A 16,968-nucleotide genomic window follows, 5' to 3' on the forward strand; every position below is an offset into this window, starting at 1 on the left:
TCCTGCTATTACACACAACCCATTGTTAGCCACTATTTGCCCCAACTAGCAGCTACTCATTCTCCCAGGCTGATCGCTATCCACTCCTTTGTCTGTCCAACTGTCTTCCTCTCTCTTTCGGTTCTATCTCCAGCTATCATTTACTTCTTACCCCCTTCCCTTATCCTATCTTTTGCATAAGAAACAATCAGCTACAATCAGTTCTGAGGAAGGGTCAGTGGCCACAAAACTTTAATTCTGATTTCTCTCCACAGATGCTGCCAGACCGGTTGAGATTGTCCAGCAATTTGTGTTTGTTTCTGATTTCCAGCATCAGCAATTCTTTCAGTTTTTATTGAGCAAAAGAATGTATCTAACATGGTACTGACTGTATCAGTGAAAGCTGATGTCTCTATTTCCAAGACAATATCTCTTGCAGCTTTTAGGATTGGAAAAACGTTCCTGTAACATTGCATTCATTCATTTGAAGATTAAACATTGGCCAGGACCCTGCTGAGAACTCCTACCTTTTGACATGGAATCTTTTACCTTCACCAGGGGATTAATGAATCTGCTCAAGATTGTTGGAAGCAAGAAGAAAGTCACATTATGAGGCAAGTACCCATTGTGCCTAAACACTATATTGCTACATAACCCACCCTGTTATCTGTTGCTCAGATTGAGACACTAAATGTGTTAAAAGAGTCTTATAATTTACCAGTCTTGAATGAGTGCATAAAGGAATCAACTCCAGAGATGGTGCCCATCCAACAATACAGATTTGTTGCTGGGATGATCTTCTTTCGCATCAGGCAATAATTATGTTCAGCTTTTCAACAAATGACATACCTTTGGAGCACTGTGACATTACACAAACGTAATTTGATAACGCTTATTACATAAAATCATAAAACAAAAATATGATGATTCTGCAACATTCTTCACAGGTGAGGGTTCTTGTTACTTTGAAGGAACTCAAACGAGAGATCCAACGTGAACAACCCACAACTAAACATCGGCAAGGCCAGCAGACTGAAATATATGGATGTTTACAGAAGTATGACTTTCCAATATATCTGAACTGTTATTCTAATACAACTATGCAGAGAATACAATACCTTTGTCTGGCTGAGGAACAGTTTATCACAGATTATTAATCTGCAATGCTAAATGAATAATGTCTTAGAACAAACTTTAAGTAACAGCTGGTTCAGTCATCCTCTCATCCTATTTGTAGATGGGATTCATGACCTGTTCTAACACTAAGTTTCAGATACAGAGATTTATTTCTTCTTAAGAGATTACAATTTAAGAGCTGTCTATTTCTCATTTACACCTTTAGTTCAGTACATGAGTGAAGGTGAAATTTACAAGGGACAGCAATAGAGTCACTGCTCCTCTGAAAGAGGATCAGGCACTTGGGCCCAAAAATAAAAAAGTTAGTTTTTAATTAGGTTTACTATCACATTTACTCACATGAGTCCAGTGAAAAGTTTACAAGTCGCCACTTACAGCACCATCTTAGGTACAAAGGATACCCCTGTACAGAATCTTGGTACAAAGCAGGAAAATAAAGAAAATAAAGTTAAGTAGTTAAACATTACAGTCTTTCTTACTAAAAAGTGGAAAAACAAAGAAACGTAGTGAACAGTTCAACACCACAGTCCAAAAGCACCTAGCGGTGCTGTGCGTGCACAAATCAAGGGCTCGATCTCAACTCCACCACTGCCCCGGGCTGCCTGTCCTCGCTGCCTTGCAGACTGTTCCTGCTCCCGCTGGCTGCCTTGAGCTGTCTTCTTCAGCTCTTGCCTCAGGCTGCCTGTTCTCATTCTCACCACCGGCCACCTCAGGCTGCCTCCTCCTGCTCTTGCTCTCGCCGCCTTGTCTTGCGACATTGAGGTAGGAGAGAGAGGGAAAGAGCCAGTGTTGATATTCCAAATGGCTTTTGTTGCTGGGCTCTGTATGTTTGGTACTAGGGGTTTGGTACTAGGATACAAAATTGTTTATTCTACCCTTTGTTTAAAAAAAAGACCTGTATTTCCATAGAATCTTGACAATCTCAGGAAGTCCCAAAGTGCTTTACAGCTGATGAAATACTTTTATTTTGAAGTGTAATGTTGCAATGTAATAAACATAGCAGCCAATTTACCCAAAGCAAGTTCCCACAAGCAGGAATGTGATAATCAGGTAATCCGTACAGAAACATAAACATTGGCTGTGTCACTGTGGAGAACTCCAGTATTCTGTTGAAATAATGCCGAGGGGCTGTCTGTCTCCACCAGTGGAATCTTAAAATAAAGCAAGCACTTCAACTTGGAGGTTACTGAAGAAATGTGAAAGCCACATAATTGGGCTGGCATGTACTGTGGTGAACACAATAGTACTACATCATCCATCTAATTCCGCTTTACTTAAATGTGAGATCCTAAAACAATACAGAAGCTAATCATTTCTCAGTCTTCAGTGAGTGCAGGGAATCAATTGCAGGGATGGTGCACAGTTAACAATATACCTGTGCATGCCAGCCCTGTAGCTGCTTGGAATGAGTGAGACAGGTGAGTAACCAGTTCAAGCTCCTAATTTAGTTACTCTGCAGTCAGATCAGATATGGAAAAGTAGTCCCTTCACTCGGAAATACATTTTAAAAAAGAAAACTAAAGGTCTTTAATGTATAAGTAAAATATCTTTTAAAACACAGAACATATATAACATTCAGGCACAATGAGATACAAACGCTTATTGGAAGGCGGCAAAAAAAAAGAGAAGTTTAGTGTGTCATTGGGAATAGTGACTGTCTGGAGAACCTCAGGATTTGCAGGAGCAGTCTGTGTAAGGGAAAGAGGGCCAGGCCCTTCGAAGTCACGGCAACGCAGGACTCCACCTGGTGGAATGCACAGACTCAACACAAAAGTTTTCAGTAAATACAACAGTTTGGGCTCCCCTCCAAACACTGCCTCCTTTCCTTTCCAGCCGTGTATCAAGTTTCCCAGTCATTTTACAGCTTTGTCTCATTCCCTTCTCTAGAAATCAGCAAATTCCTTTGAATATTTCTCTGTGAGAGATATGCGGATTGCCTCCTCTTCATACTCGTCAAAGTTACTCGTGTCCCCGGGGCCTCTAAACTTGGGTTTAAAAGGAGGCTCCTCCTGAGGAAAGGAACAGAAACTAAATTAAGTTGCTTTAGAGTTACAGAATCATTTCGACATGTATCCTGAGAGCTGCTCACCAGGTTTCTCTAGCATATTGCGTTGCAGCGCCATGTCAAAGCAAATGCTTGGACACTGCATATTGGCCGCAACACCACAATTTAAAACAAAAATTCTTGGGATGTTGCACAGACAGCATTTACTGCCCACCTCGAAATACTCAGATCAAGAGTGGCTCACTGGGCCATTTCAGAGGGTAGCTAACTGTCAGCCACATTGCTGTGGGCTTGATGTCACATGCAGGCCAGACCATGGAAGGATGGCAGATCTTCTCCCATAAAGGACATAAGTGAACCAGAACACTCCACAATCGCTGTCACGGTCACCATCCCCAAGATTTTAGTTCATATTTTTAAAAATATTTAATTGAATTTAAATTCCACCAGCTGCTGTGGTGGAATTTGAGACCATGTTCCAGAGAATTAGCCTGGATAACCAGTCAATGACATTATTACTATGTCATCATCTCCCCCACCTTCCCACTGAGATGCAGCAAAACCCACAATCCATATTCTCTCCACCATAACAACCCTGACATTACAGCCCTGAATACAAACACTACTTGGTGCTCCCTTTCAACACAGAACCATCATTATCTTTTGAGCAGTACTATAGCACTGCTGCCTCACAGCGCCAGAGACCCGGGTTCAATTCCCGTCTCAGGCGACTGAGTGTGTGGAGTTTGCACATTCTCCCCGTATCTGCGTGGGTTTCCTCTGGGTGCTCCGGTTTCCTCCCACAGTCTAAAGATGTGCAGGTCAGGTGAATTGGCCATGCTTTTTTGCCCGTAGTGTTAGGTAAGGGGTAAATGTAGGGGCATGGGTGGGATGTGCTTCGGCGGGTCAGTGTGGACTTGTTGGGCTGAAGGGCCTGTTTCCACACTGTAAGTAATCTAAAAACATTAGTCCTTTGGGTGCAGAATATAAATGTGACATTGGTTGCTTCTGGCTAGTTGAAGCTAACATGTAGGATAAATATGACAAATGGAAAATTCAATGCTAATTCTGCATTCTGAATATACAGGAGTTTATATTGGGACTTACTTCACTGAAACAAAGACCCAGTGTTGGCTGAGCCACATATATGGGGTGTGTCTGCATAGGGAGTTTATCCACACTTTGTCATTCTGAACAGAAACTCCTATCCATTTTAAAAACAAGGGAGTGCTCAATGTGCACTCGATACCCTCTTAAATAGAAACAAAATGCTTGTGCCTATATGTGTAGAGAAAAGAGTTTGAGGCTAATGGGTTGATGGGTATAGAGAGTGGTGAGAAGACTGAGTGGGAGAGATCACAAGAACATTTGTGTGTGTGTTGCTGTGGCTGAGCTGGTCACAGAAAGTCTCTCCTGGTACTACCCAGTAAACAGCTGCACCAAGTCCTCTCTCGGGAAATAGATTCTGACTGGCTGGAGTCACAGTACCTTTCTTTTGTAGATGGATAGCCAGTCTGTGTTGGCAAACCACTTGTGGTTCTTGATGTCATTGACACCGTTTCGGAGATTACCAAACCGTTTGGTCAGATCAACCTGCAACAGGTTCCGGAGCAGATCTTTTAGGTCAGAGCTGAAATGAGATGGAAACCGCACCTGAAAAAAAAAGATCTGTTACATAAGAATGACTCAGGCTCATAAGACATGAGAGGTTCAGCAAAGATTAAGTTTAAAGGTAGAATTTCTGATTTGATAACTACACACAAATATACTATAAACTCAGTAGATACAAAATTGCGTGCATCGTTCCTGCAACTTGGATATTTGTTTATGATGAGTACTGGGGGGTATCTTGTTGTGGTTGCGGATTCACAAACTACAATCTGCTTGGGGCCAGTGCTGCTTCAATGCCTTACCTTAACACTGTGTGTAGTTCCAAAGATTGGACATAAGCGTAACAATGTGAGTATTTTCTTTCAAGCCAGACTGTCGTTTATTATATAGAGGGGGTTGATGAGCTAATGGTAGCTCCCATCAGGGTGAGTTATCCAGTTTGGGGTAAATAGCATAGACCCAGTGGGCTGAACAGCCTCCTTCAGTATTGTGAACACTATGGCGAGAGCAAAGGATATTTTTTTGAAAAGGAGTGTGCACTTCTCATTAGTTTCACGAAAACATACCACCTCACATTTATTCACATTGATGCTCATTTGCCATTACCTATTCTGCAAGCTTATAAAGATCTTTCTATGTTTTGGACAGTTCTTTTTCCAATTCTTCCAATTGCATCTCCGATTTGGTGCCACCCGTTGAATTTTGAAATTGGACATCCAAATCCCAATTCCAAATATTGATGTAACTGGTGTATAGCTGTGGTCCTGGCACCAATCCTTATGGAACATTACTTCCTAGCTTCAAGCAGTCTGATTAATTCAACACAAGAGTGGACTATACGGTAGCTTATCAAAGGCTTTTGAAAATCTAAATATATTATGTTCACTGCATTACCTTTATCTACTCTTGCTGTTATTTCTTCAAATAATACGGTAAGATTAGTTAAGCATAATCTTCCTTTTAAAAATCTGTGCTGATTATCATAAGTTCTGTTTTTCAATGTTTTCCTATTACCTCTCTTCAGTAAGTGTAGCATTATTTTTACTACCACTGATATGGAGTCATTACTGTATGCAGTTAGCTCAATGTATTAACACAGTTTCCTGGACTTGTTCCACCTCCCTTTTATAAGTATAGGAATCATGGCAATTATCTGTCAGTCCTCAAAAAAAATTTGTATACATATGTAATGGTGCTTCTGCTACCTTTTCCTTAGTGTCTCCCAGTCTTAGCAAGGCATCTTCTTGTGGGATTTGAGTCGTCTAAATCAAATATCCTAATGATTTTTATTAATGAGGTTGGGAATATAGTAACAATTGATGCCAATTTATAGATAAGTCATTAAATTACTCTAAAAGAAAACACATTATGAATGCACAAACTCATCAAACTCAGGTGAAAGACTGTAAAATTCAATCCCATCAAACAAAGCTCCCATATGTAAAAGGACAATGCTCATACTCCTTTTTCTCGGTCCTGAGGAGTAAGCATTCTGCAACATATCCCCTAATAAGGGATTCAGCATTCAATGTTCTAACATACTGACAAGCAGCAGCAATTCATGCACACAACAGATACATGAGCAGAAATGTATTCCTGGACAAGTGCCCAACCAGATGGACCTAACGCATTTTCTCACCTCTTTGAGGCAAAAAAATGACCCTTCAGGATAATGAACTTCAGTTGACTATTAGGGTAACATCAGGTAGTCAGAGAGATTAAAGTAGTCAGAGAGATTGTGTTTACCTCAAAGGCCATTTCTTCCAATTTAAAGAATAAAATCATATTTATACTGTGCCAATCACATTCCCATAGTGTCCCTAAGTACTTTGCTGCCAATGTTAGTCACTGCAGCCAGCATGGCTCCACAAATAAGAATGAAATAACAGAGCAGTTAAATATACTTTAAACATAGTTTATGATCAAGGTGTAAATGTCAGCTAGGAGAACTACTCTGGTCTTCAAATCTTTTGGGTTCAAACACCACAAAATATTTAACATCTACCTGAACAGACAAACAGGCTATTAGTTTAATGCTTCATTAGAAAATTGGTTCAAAAAAACACTTAGGTAAGTATATGAAAAGGAAAGGTTTGGAGGGATATGGTCCAGGAGCAGGCAGGTTGGAGTAGTTTAGTTTGGGATTAAGCTCAGCATGGAGTGGTTGGACCGAAGGATCTGTTTCCATGCTGTATGACTCTATGAATCTATGGTGTGCCTGACATGAAATACTCCAAGGCACAAACTGTCCCTCACTACGACCATCTAACATTATTATCTTCCCTCCTTGTATGTGATTTGTAATTAGGATATGACTGACTGTTGATTAGTGAAAGCGTCCAGTTGAGTCCTGAACAAAAACAGTGTCAATGTGGTTCAGATGTTAGCTTTCTCCAATTAGAAGTTTTATACTAGAGCCCCAATCCATTGTCCAGACTGTTACTCCACATTGACACTGAAGGAGTTGTACATTATACCTTAGAAACATTAAACCATGTAATATTCTTCATGGCCCAATAGTCTGAGTGAATATTAAGGATCACAAAATACTACTAAAAAAAAAGCAGAGTTCTGCCAGATTCTGGCCAACACTCCTCCTGTAAAACCAATTAACTCTGTCATCTCCTTGCTCTTTGTAAGATTTTGTGATTGCCACATTTGCTCACATAACAGTGACTTGCGATTGTCAAGATGTTTCTATGATGGGAGGCGGTACTGGTTAAATTCAAATCTCTTTATTTAATCACACAGGATCAGAAAAACAATATTTCTTTGATATCGATGCTTACCTTCCCCGAGACTATTTTTTCATAAATCTGAATTGGCTGGTCTGCAAAGAATGGAGGATATCCAGCAGACATTTCATAGATTAGGACCCCTAATGCCCACCAATCCACAGCTTTGTTATAGCCCTGGAAGAACAAGAGACATGGATCAAAAGACAGATTCAGATCCATTTCTGTCAGGTTAGCTGAGCTTGTCGAAATAGTAATTTGGGTTTTACAATTGCTTCAATGAGGTATTTGTGGCAGAACAGTCAAAGAAAGCTGCTGGTTAAAACAATCCCTACTGGAAGAGTGCAAAGTGAGTGTAGGCTTTGACACATGATGGCAAAGCTATCTTTGTACATTGAGGTCCAATAATTGTCAGCTATCTCTCTTGATGGTGATGGTGGCCTCTTGGAAATGCCATTTGTATATTAGCTTTAAATTATTTCCAAATAGCTAGTCTAATACACCATTTAACCAGAAATCTGTAGCTGTCCCAGTACTTATCCAAATATATTTGACAGAGAGTCATTGTAGAACTCCTGTTGTTGCAGATCTGTGTAGACATCTGCCTACAGTGATCTAACAACTGAATCTCTAGATTTGTAAACCATAAGATTGCGTTGGTAACCTAACTGGGTAGCTTACGAAATGGTGACAGCATATTTAACGTGACAGCATTTCTAACATACTCCTATTGTGAACATTTTGGTATGTGTACAACACTGAATACCAAAGAAACAAAGACAAGGGGAGAGAACATTTTGACACTAGATTTACAGGATATGAATAGATTGCATTTTCCATGAACTGGAAGGAGTTGAAAGGTGCTGCAGTCTGTAGGGAAAAAGAAGCAGTTTCATACCTTACTGAGGATGATCTCAGGAGCCAGGTATTCGGGAGTCCCACACAGTGTCCAAGTTCTACCCTTTACCCTCTTGGCAAATCCAAAATCTGTCACCTGGAGATGAACCAGATTTTAAAATCAATCTGAGATGAAACACATTGGAGAAATTGCATGTCTTTTTATCACTTTAATTCACCATTTTCATTTAACTTCAATTATTGTTTGATGAATTAGTCTATATAGGCTAGATGATCTTGAGTCTTCTCCTCTTTAAGGGGAACCATAAAAATCTGTAAGTTTTCATGTGCTGAGCCTCAGAATTTTAATTACCCATTTAACATAGGACCTGACTCCTCTGTTCTGTACAAGGTTCACACTTCCTGTTTAACATTTGTTGCTTAACAGATATCTACATTAAATCCCACCTGCCTCTCCTTAGCCATTTCTACTTCCTCTGTTTAAATATCTTTTCTGCATGAAGGTTCCTTACATTTTTCACATAAGCAGAATCCTTTGCAACTGACAAATCTGATTAGTAATGATTCCTCCCACCAAAACAACAAGTTAACAGTATCAATGCAATCAATCCATACTACGAACACTACACGGGCATGAAGTGAAAATCAGTACCATTCTTCCACATCTATAATCTTGTGATCACAGCATCCAACTGTTTTCTGAGAAAAATAAGCTACAAATTGCTACATCCTTTTTTTCAACAAAACTATTTCCTGCATACACTTTACCAAACTTTGGTGCTGGTTCATATGTTTGGACATTTTGTTTAAGTTTCATTTGTGGCCACATTAATAGATTTAAGTTACCTGGCCTTTCGGTGAATATTTGACCGAAATCCTTATTGCAAGACTGCCAAAAGAGGTCTAAAGTTCAAGTAGAGGGTGGTGATATGTAAGAAATGCTGTGAATTTGCCATCTTGGGCTCACAGATGTTCAATCTATTTGTAAATAACCAAACAAATTTTGGTTCCCATTTCAGAGATCAGGGATTGTTGGTGCTTGAACATTACTCCTTGGCCAGTGTCACTAGGTTAAGCATATTAGGTGTGAGGAAATAGTGAGTTTCTTATGGGTGAGGCTGTTTACCATGCAGAGATCCACATCAGTCATCGAAGGGATAAGACAAATGGAGTGCATACGTTTTAACCTGAATTAATATCCAGTTCACATAGAAAAAAACAGTAAATAAGTACAGAATGCAGATACCTCAACATCATATGTTAGTTATTTTAAAGTATTATGAAAAGTAGTCCATTGGCTATGCCCATTCTGACTCAATACCCAACACGTAGCAGGATTGAGACATGAAATGGACATGATCATTGATCGGATTCCTAATATTGGTAGCTAAATGAAGAAGTTGCTGCAAAGAAAATTGGGATTCTGATTTCATCTGGAAAGTAGTGGATGCAAGTTTCAAATTGTAATGATGTTGTATGAATCACAGGCATCTAATCTTGGACTAAGGAATTCAGTTTGGTCATCTGACCTCAAAAACAGTAACTGATATATTTTGGAAAACTTCAGGAATAGAATGAAGAGTGATTCTTCAGAATAGGCTCTCAAGTCTGGGAGGAACTGAATTTAATACTGCTGGAGAAAAAGATTAAAACATAAAATACTTCAAGGATAGTTGAAGTAACTCTTTTCCTAATCATATGCTAATTCTTAATCAATTGACATTTTCAAAGAAAATTGACAGGAAAAGGAACTGAAGATTATTAACAAATCTATTTGGTTCACATTAGAATTCAGGAACGTGAAAGTAGTGGGCTTTATGGGATTAACAGTCTTTCAGCATTCCAGCCTTTTTTGCATTGAAAATGATGGACGTAGAGTTGGAGCTAGCGTACCTCTGTATTACTGAGTGGTACCTTAGTAAGATAATAGCATATGCGGCATGGTGGCTCAGTGTTTAGCACTGCTGCCTCACAGCACCAGGGACCCAGGTTTGATAGCAGCCTCGGCCAACTATCTGTGTGGAGTTTGCACATGCTGGTTTCCTCCAGTTGCTCTGGTTTCCTTCCACAATCCAAAGATGTGCAGGTTAGGTGAATTGGCCATGTTAAGTTGTCCAGTGTTCAGGGATGTGTAGGTTGAGTGCATTAGTCAGGGGGTAAACATAGGGGAATGGGTCTGGATAGGTCACTCTTTGGAGGGTCGGTGTGGACGTGTTGGGCCAAAGGGCCTGTTTCCACATGTGGGGATTCCATGATTTGCACGTCACACAGTGGAAAGACCGCAGGGACAATTGCAGGAAATGACGAGAAAGTGTAATCTATAGTTGCAGATGGAGAAAAACAACTTTGGTACAAAGTTGAGAGACAGTAGTAAAGTCAGGACTTAAGCAGATTAGCAATAGAATTTCCTCAAATATAATTATTAATTGTAACTCTGCTTCAATCCACAGTGGAATTTATTTTCTCTTCAGTGATAGCATTGAGCCTTGGGCAGTGAAAGCAGATATTCTCTAGAATGGAGGATAACTATGCAGCCCTTCCATTGCCCAATGTGTAATTATTGATCCAAGTGCTTGTTCTGGATTGCCACAAATCCACATCCTTCAATCACCCTAACATTGCGCTAGTACATCCAATATTATTTTTGCTGGTAAAACACTACTCCCTCACCTTTAAAAAAAACCTCTTTCTAGTGCTGCACTTACTATATAGAACATTACCCCCTCTACCTAACCCTGTGCTCATACGCAAGTCATTTCACTGAACTGTGGCCAGTGCATATCTGTGGTATCCCCTGAATGGCTCCTCCCTGCCCCAAAATTGTGGTATTTGTTTGATGTATGAAGTAGTCACATAATCTGGGATTCGCCTGGAGTAAGGCAGATACCCTTTTCTCAAGTGCGCCCTCGAAGTTGGTACTTGATACTGAAAGATTTAGGCCATTCCTGGGGCAGTCTGCCATACCTGGATGTATCCATTCTGATCAATCAGTATGTTTTCAGGCTTCAGGTCCCTGTAGACAAGGTCTAGTGAATGGAGGTATTCAAATGCGAGGACAATCTGTGCTGCATAAAATCGTGAGTGAGGTTCACTGGAAGGAAGAGATTTGTAATTAAATTCAGATTCAAAGGCAGAGAGATAACAAACATGTTATTCAATGTGGAGGAATTTCAGAAAGAAATGCAAAATTGGTTGTGCACTGGTGCCCAAACACCTTCACCTGAAAGAAAAGGGCTGGAAGACAGTAACAGAGGACAAGAGAAAAGTGGTACACGCTAGGACATACAGAAATTGAGGTTTTATTTTGACCAGAAGCTCCTCCTGAAATAATCATATAACAAGTGCCTGTTACAGAATGTCACAATTAAACAAGATCTGTCTGAATTGATAAAACAGCAAATCCCATTCATGATCTCTAACATGGAAACTACAGAGCACAAAATTCATCAAAGATATGCTGTTCGTGCTTCAAGAAGAGCACAATTACCAACAATGAACTCTCCAGCTTTCAACAAGAGCATATTATTCCTATGCACCTATTAGCATTTAATCATACTGTCTGCCAAAGGAACTCTGTGACTTAGAATTGTTTTTCACAAGCTGTCTGGTGTTCATTGTTGCAGCATTGTGCCAGCTGGTGGAGCCCTCTGCATTTTCCTATTTCGTTCCATCAACTTGCACCCCATTATTTGCTAACTTCCAGCTTGCTCAACACCTGAGGCATTAGCAGGTAACATAGATTTTGTGTAAATTAATAAAAAAAGGTACAAGACTTGATTGTACAAAGGGAGGCACATGTGGCACAGTCAAAAGGGAGTTGACTTTTGAGTACTTGACTCTTGACTCTGAACCCCTGGCATCAGGTTAAACATGCACCAAGAGACGGCCTGTTAATTACCATCTACCACCCACCTCAGCTGATGAGCTAGAACTCCTCCAGGTTGAACACCGAGAGTGGAAAGAGTACAGAATGTGATCTGGATGGGGAAACGTTAATGTCCATCCACCAAGTCAGGGTTGGTAGCACCACAACTGATCACATCCCATGATTCTCCAGTGACATATCTGCCTGACTGGGTTTGTGGCAAGCAGCATGGAGCCAAGAGGGAAAAACGTACGAGACCTCATCCTCACCAATCTATCTGCTGCAGAAGAATCTGTCCATGATAGTACTAGGAGGACCACTACACTGCCCTTACAAGTCAAAGTCTAGCCTTCACACTGAGCATACTATTCTGGAGTGCGGCAGCACCACCGCGCTAAACTGGAGACTTTCACAACACACTTAGCAGTTCAAAACTAGACATTCGCTGGAGGGGGGGGGGGGGGGGGGGGCTGTGGACAGCAGAATTGTATTCAATCTGGAATGTCCCGCACTATAACATTAATATGAAGTCAGGAGATCAACCCCTGGAGAGTGCAGGAGAGCAAGTTAGGAGCAGCAACAGGCATACCGAGAAATGAGATGCCAACCTGGTGAAGCTGCTACACAGGGCTACTTGCATTCTAAACAGCGGAAGCACCATGCAATGATGTTACCATCAGTGAATTCACCTACCATCAGCATCTTATGGGCTTTTATTAAACAGAAAATTAACTGGACAAGCTGTATCAATATTAAAGCTATAAAAACAGGACGGAGAATATCTATCCACAAGACACAATTTGGGAGTGTAGATGGAAGTGGCTCCAACAATAGTCAAGTTTAACATCACCCAGGTCAAAGGGGCTCATTTATACACTATCCCAACCTCCAACGTAAACACTCAGTCCCTCCACACTGATTGACAAAAACAGCAGGGTGCACAACGTCCAAGATTCACTGCAGCAATTCACCAAGGTTCCTTTAACAACATCTTCCAATCCCACAACCACAACTATCTCAAAGGACTAGGGCAATAGATGCATTGGATCAGGACTACTTACAAGTTCCCCTCCAATCTGCACACCATCCTCACTTTGAACTACTTCTCCAATTCCTTCACTATTTCTGGGTCAAGGACGTGAACTTCCTTTGCAGTGGCATTGTGGATGTCCCTACACCACATGGACTTAAGCAGTTCAAGAAATTGGTTCACTAGCACGCACTGAAGGTTAACCGGCGATGGGCTATTTACCAGCGATGCCCTCGTCTTAAGAAAGAATAAAACAGCATCCTGCCTTGCCCCTGCTAATACACCAGTAAGGAGACATTGTAGCTCTGGCTCTGTATTAGTTCCAACTCTTGTTTCAAACTGAGATGTCAAATGTGACTTTTCATGGACTAACATGTATAACAACTCTCCTATGGGGCAAAACAAAGACAGAATAACATAATTAACACAAATTGTTACTGTCTTCCAGCTAAGGGTTTGGCCATTTCTCCTACACTTTGTGCAGCCATGGTGTGTTTAACAGTGAGGCTTAATGCAATATTCAATCAGAATCCTTTGTCCTGAATAGTTGTTGATCAGTTGCATTACTTCTTACAGCTTTAAGAGACTAACCTGAACCTTCCGCTTCTCCTTAAATGTGAAAACATTTCTCCACCTTGAATATATTCCATCACCATATACAAATTAGTGTTATCCTGGAAAGAAAGAAGAGAATGTAAGCACAAAAACAGTGGAGGAATTGTATTGTTTACCACTAATGATAAACAGAAAACATTGGTGTTATGGGCAGAAGGAAAATCTGTAAAAGGTAGTCCACAGGGTTAGCTGAAATGCTCCTTTTGCTTGTCAGAATTTGCTGTTTGTTGATCTCTCACTCTGTCGCTCTTCAAGTGCTTTCCACCTCCTTGCAGAAGATGAAGTCTCTGACTTATTGGTTGAAAGCCTCAGCTTACAACAACTGGTGAGAGAAAATAAATTGGCTTCCTTCAGGCTTTTAGTACTTTATTTTTAAAACTGCAGAGAAAAGGAAATCACCTTCCCTTCCAGAGGTCCAAATGTTTCTGCCTATCTCATTCACAACCAACAGTGTGCAGCTACCTGTGAGCCAGTTATGTTGTTGCTGGTAGGCAGAAAGCTTTTGTGATCAACAACTGGTCGCTCCTTCACAAGCAGCCAGCAGAATTACACTTTGTATACATTCCAATCATGCCAGTTCCAGTTGGACTTCCACAATCCTTTTTTAAAACTGCCAGCCCTTTACCCATTTCAGTCCACAATAACTAGTGGGCCTAGGCTTAAGGTGAAAGGGGAAACATTTAAATGGGACCTAAAGGGCAACTTTTTCATGAAGAGGGTGGTGCGGAATGAACTGTCAGAGGAAGTGGTGGAGGCTGGTACAATTACAACATTTAAGAGGCATCTGGATGGGTATATGAATAGGAAGGGTTTAGATGAATATGGGCTATATGCTGGCAAATGGGACTACATTAATTTAGGATATCTGGTCAGCATGATTGAGTTGGACCAAAGGGTCTGTTTCTGTGCTGTACATCTCCATGTCTCTATGACCTGTACTTTCAGCATACCTAGCTGATAACCTTAAACAATAATCTTTCTTACAGTTTTAATAAAAGAGACATCTTTGCAACTGCTATTAAATCTGATCTTTAAAATCTTTAAGACTGACTTTTAGCCCATGGGTATGTGGATCTAACAGAATATCACCTCTTCTACTTCATTGGAAGTGGCAAGAGTGAATACACTAGATTGGCTGCCAAACTGATCATTGAGTATGGCAGTAACGCATACTTGTTGATATATGTTGACACACTAAACAAGTATTGTGTCTTGTGCATTAAATCAAAAGAATTTGTCTCTTTGAGCAGTCTTTTAAGTTACTCTGCCCCGCCTTTGGCTCAGTGTTGGGGAGGTGACAGCATAGTGGTATGTCACGACACTGTTATGACATGGGGTAAACCTTGCAGCTCAGCAAGCAAACCTAGATCCAAAACCTAAACCTGAGCTACAAATCTTCTCAAAACTCACTAAGGTAAACCCCTCTGCTGACTTAAACAGAGAAGCTCACCCTGTACCATAATCTGTTACATTTCAAGAGGCAAAGAACTATCCCAGAGGTCAGTATTTAAAATTTAACATTAAAACAACAGCTATTTACAACTCCTTTCTCTTAAACCTATCTTTTACCTCTCACTCTATAATACTGGTCCAATAAAAATCCCAATTAAGATTTACAAAAAAAACCTCATGTTTTAAAACCAGTCAGCTTTGTAGCTTTTCCTCTGTAGATTTTTCTCTAGGTTGGTTTTGAAGTTTTGCTGCACAAACTTCTTCCAGACAGGTACCTTTCAGAGAGCTCTTCAGCTAGTCGTCTATATTTGTTGGTGTCCTTGGCAGTTCTCCATCTCTGTCATGTATGTTCATTCATTGTTATTACAATTGCATATCTTTTCCTTGAAGATTTTTGGCTGCCTGGTTGAATCTCTGTAACTTTAACTCTAGATCTATATTTGCATCTTTGCCAAAAACATCAGTTCTTCCTTGGCACATATTTCATCTGCCTAGCCAATTTTTCAAATGAAATAACATCTTTCTCATCAAAATGTAGCAGAGATTTGACATATTTGTATATATCAGTACCTTCTCTTTTAATCTCCATGCTGTTAACTTGACTTTGCTGACTAAGTCGCAAATTCACAGTTCAAATCCTCCCTTTTTGCTCAGCTAAGAACTTTCTCTCTCTTTCTCTCTTCGCTCAGCTAAGAACCTTCTCTCTCTCTCTGTTTATCTTTTAAATTCTTTTTCCTCAATTGTAACTTAAGTTTTTCCAACTCTACTGCACTTGCCTGTTTCTCTAAGTGTTTGAGTAATTCTCTTACAATTTCAGCTTTAATTTTGTCCTTCGTTAAACCCAATTCTAAACTCTTTGCTAATTCTAAGAGTATTTTTTTTTTCTTTTCTTTCTAAACTGATAAATTTGGGAATCATCTTCAAACCCCAGAACCACTTTAGCAATTTCAAGAGCCATTTTTCTCACTTTTAATATAATCAACCACAAATAAACAAAATTAAACAAACTGTCTCACCTACATTTTATTAAAGGTCTAGGACACTAACCTGCAATTGTTTAGATCTACTGGGCTTTTTTGTATTCTATTTTATCGATTCAAAACTGGCCAAATCTCAGACTGGATATGTCTAAACCTGTCCAAATTGCAGATGAAAGCTCCCATATCCATAGCTGGGCTGTTAATCCAGAGACCCAACCCAGAGAGTGTTCTGGGGATTCAGGTTTAAATCCTGCCATGGCAGGAGGTGGAATTTGAATTCAAATAATATTTGAAATTAAGATTCTGATGATGACCATGAATCCATTGTCAACTGTCGAAAAAACCCATTTGGTTAGGGAAGGAAACTGCCATTCTTACATGGTCTGGCCTACATGTGACTCCTGACCTCAGCAATGTGGATGACTCTTAACTACACTCTGAGCAATTAGGGATGGGCAATAAATGCTAGTCTAGCCAGTGACACCCTCATCCCACCAATGAATATAAAAAAATGCCTGATCATGCTACTCCAAAGTGCCTTGTAACTTGCAACATCAAAGCCTCCAATAAATACAGGCTGTTGTTGTATTAATAAAATAAAACAAAGTGGCATATTGGAATCCTTCTCAATCCTACTAAGGCTAAATGGAGAGTGATACTAAACTGTAACTATAATCCCATGACTAGTTAAGCTGTGACTG

The 16,968-nt window shown here is 40.1% G+C and overlaps 1 pseudogene; it reads right to left on the reverse strand.

Annotated features, from left to right (window-relative positions):
- Nucleotides 1-1,410: 1,410 nt before the first annotated feature.
- LOC140467978 (cAMP-dependent protein kinase catalytic subunit alpha-like) overlaps nt 1,411-16,968 on the reverse strand; it is a 218,086-nt pseudogene continuing 202,528 nt past the window's right edge.

The sequence above is a fragment of the Chiloscyllium punctatum genome, chromosome 46 (assembly GCF_047496795.1).
Source record: "Chiloscyllium punctatum isolate Juve2018m chromosome 46, sChiPun1.3, whole genome shotgun sequence".
Taxonomy (NCBI): domain Eukaryota; kingdom Metazoa; phylum Chordata; class Chondrichthyes; order Orectolobiformes; family Hemiscylliidae; genus Chiloscyllium; species Chiloscyllium punctatum.